The sequence below is a fragment of the Mesocricetus auratus genome, unplaced genomic scaffold (assembly GCF_017639785.1).
Source record: "Mesocricetus auratus isolate SY011 unplaced genomic scaffold, BCM_Maur_2.0 Super-Scaffold_100004, whole genome shotgun sequence".
In the NCBI taxonomy this organism is placed as follows: domain Eukaryota; kingdom Metazoa; phylum Chordata; class Mammalia; order Rodentia; family Cricetidae; genus Mesocricetus; species Mesocricetus auratus.
Genome location: NW_024429189.1, coordinates 5,475,611 through 5,478,669, shown reverse-complemented (window position 1 = coordinate 5,478,669; position 3,059 = coordinate 5,475,611).

Here is a 3,059-nt window from a genome sequence, read left to right as displayed (position 1 = left end):
TCCTCAAACCTATAATGAGTCCCTCTGATGGGAGATGTCATCCTGAAATCTGTCTCTTATTGGTTGTTGAATAAAGCACTGTTGGCCAATAGGAAAGCAAGATAGGTGGGACTAGGAGTCGAGGAGGATTCTGGGAAGGAGAAACACAGGGAGTCACGATGTAGCCACCATAGGGGTAAGAAGTCCAGACCCTTTCTCTGGTAAGAGAAATACTTAGATTAACAATTATGGAGTAAATATTTAAGTCAGAGATAGGCAGTAAGAAACCAAGCAAACGGCCAACAGTTTCATAATTAATATAGTCTCCTGTGTGTTCATTTGGGACTGATGTGGCTCTGGAACCAGGCTGGTGGGAAGGCTTCTCTCTACATCCCTCTTTTATGGTATCTCTCCTACTGCTTTCCTCTATTCTTCCTGCAACTTAATCTTTCCACTCCCCCATGTATTCCTCTCCCCTCCCCTTCTCCCCTTCTCTTTTTCCTGACTCCCTCTCCCCACGTCGCATGCTCCCAATCTGCTCAGGAGATCTTGGCTCATTCCCCTTCTCTGGGGATACCATGCATATCTCTCTTAGGGTCTGTCCTGTTTCCCAGACTCTCTGGCAGTGGGATTGTAGGCTGGCATTCCCCTGATCCATGCCTAAAAATCCATAATGAGTGAGTACATACTATGTTTGTCTTTTTGTGACTGGGTTACCTCACTCAGGATGGTTTCTTCTAGTGCCATCCATTTGCCTGAAAATTTCAAGATTCCATTGTTTATTTTTCTTCTGAATAGCACCCCATCATGTAAATGTACCATATTTTCTCTATTTACTCTTCAGTTGAGGAGCATCTAGGTTGCTTCCAGGTTCTGGTTATTACAAATAATGCTGCTATGAACACAGTGTAAGAGATGTCCTTGTTGTATGAATGCGCATCTTTTGGGTGTATGCCTATGAGTGGAATTGCTGGGTCTTGTGGTAGACTGATTCCCATTTTCCTGGCGAATCTGCATACTGATTTCCAAAGTGACTGTACAAGTGGGCACTCCCACCAGCAATGGAGGAGTGTTCCCCTCTCTCCACATCCTCTCCAAAATAAACTGTCATTGGTGTTTTTACTTTGCCATTCTGACAGGAGTGAGATGGTATCTCAGAGTTGTTTTGATTTGCAGTTCCCTAATGGCTAAGGATTTTGAACACTTTTTCAAGTGTTTCTCAGCCATTTTAGATTTCTCTATTGAGAATTCTCTACTTAGTTCTGTACCCCACTTTTTAATTGGAGCCTTTGGTGTTTTAGAGACTTTTTCTTGATGTCTTTGTAAATTTTGGAGATCAGTCCTCTGTCAGATATGGGGTTGGTGAATGTCTTTTCCCATTCTGTGGGCTACCTTTTTGTCTTGTTGACTGTGTCCTTTGCCTTACAGAAGCTTCTCAGTTTCAGGAGGTCCCATTTGTTAATTGTCGATCTCAGTGTCTATGCTACTAGTGTTATGTTCAGGAAGTAGTTTCCTGTACCAATTCATATAAGAGTAATTCCCACTTTTTCTTCTGAGAGGTTCAGTGTGTCTGGATTTATGTTGAGGTCTTTAATCCATTTGGAATTAAGTTTTGTGCATGGTGATAGACAAGGATCTATCTGCAGTCTTCTACATGCCAATATCCAGTTATGCCAGCAGCATATGTTGAAGATATTTTCTTTTTTCCTTTGTATAGTTTTAGCTTTTTTGTCAAAAATCAAGTGTTCGTAGGTGTGTGGGCTAATATCAGGGTTTTTTAAATTCATTTTCATTATTCTACCTGTCTATTTTTATGCCAATACTAAGCTGTTTTCAGGACTATAGCTCTATAATAGAGCTTGAAGTCAGGGCCTCTGGAAGTTCCGTTATTGTACAGGGTTGTCTTGGCTCTCCTGGGTCTTTTGTTTTTCTATATAAAGTTAATTATTGTTCTTTCAAGGTTTGTGAAGAATTGTGGTCATATTTTGATGGGATTTGCATTGAATTTGTATAGGTCCTACCTGTCCAAGAGAATGGGAGATACTTCCATTTTCAGAAATCTTCTTTAATTTCTTTCTTTAAAGACTTAATGTTCTTGCTATAGATGTCTTTCACTTGTTTGTTTAGTGTTATCTTCAGAGATTTAATGTTGTTTGGGGCTATTGTAAAGGCTGATATTTCTCTGATTCCTTTCTCAGCCCATTTATTGTCTGTATATAGTAGAGCTAATGATTTTTTTTAGTTGATCTTGTATCCTGCCTCTTTTCTGAAGGTGTTTAACAGCTGTAGGAGCTCCCATTTAGAGTTTTTCAGGTCACTTATGTAAATTATTATATCATTTGCAAATAGTGAAAGTTTGACCTCTTCCTTTCCAATTTGTATCCCCTTGATCTCCTCTTCTTGTCTTATAGTTCTAGCTAGAACTTCAAGTACAATATTGAAGAGATGAGAGAGTGGTCAACCTTGTCTTGTTCCTGATTTTAGGGGAATTGTACTGAGTTTCTCTCCATTTAGTTTGATGTTAGCTGTTGGTATATTGCTTTTATTGTGTTCATGTATGTTCCTGTTATCCCTGATCACATCAGGACTTTTATCATGCAGGGGTGTTGGATTTTGTCAAAGGTTTTTTCCAGCATCTAGTGAGATGATCCTGTGGTTTTTCCTTTGAAGTTTGTTTATATGGTGAATTACATTGGTAGTTTTTTAATGTTGAACCATCCCTGCATTCCTGGGATGAAGCCCACTTTATCATGGTGGATGATTTTTCTGATGTGTTCTTCGATTCGATTTGCTTGTATTTTATTGAGAATTTTTGCATCAATGTTTGTTGGGGAAGTCCTGTGTATATGTCAATAAAGCACTGTTGGCCAACAGGGAAGCAAGATAGGTGGGACTAGGAGTCCAGGAGGACTCTGGGAAGGAGAAACACAGGGAGTCACGATGTAGCCAAGATAGGGATAAGAAGTTTGGAACTATTCTCCGGTAAGAGAAATACTTATATTAATAGTTATGGGGTAAATACTTAAGTCAGAGCTAGCCAGTAAGAAATGAGCAAGGCCAACAGCTTCATAACTAATATA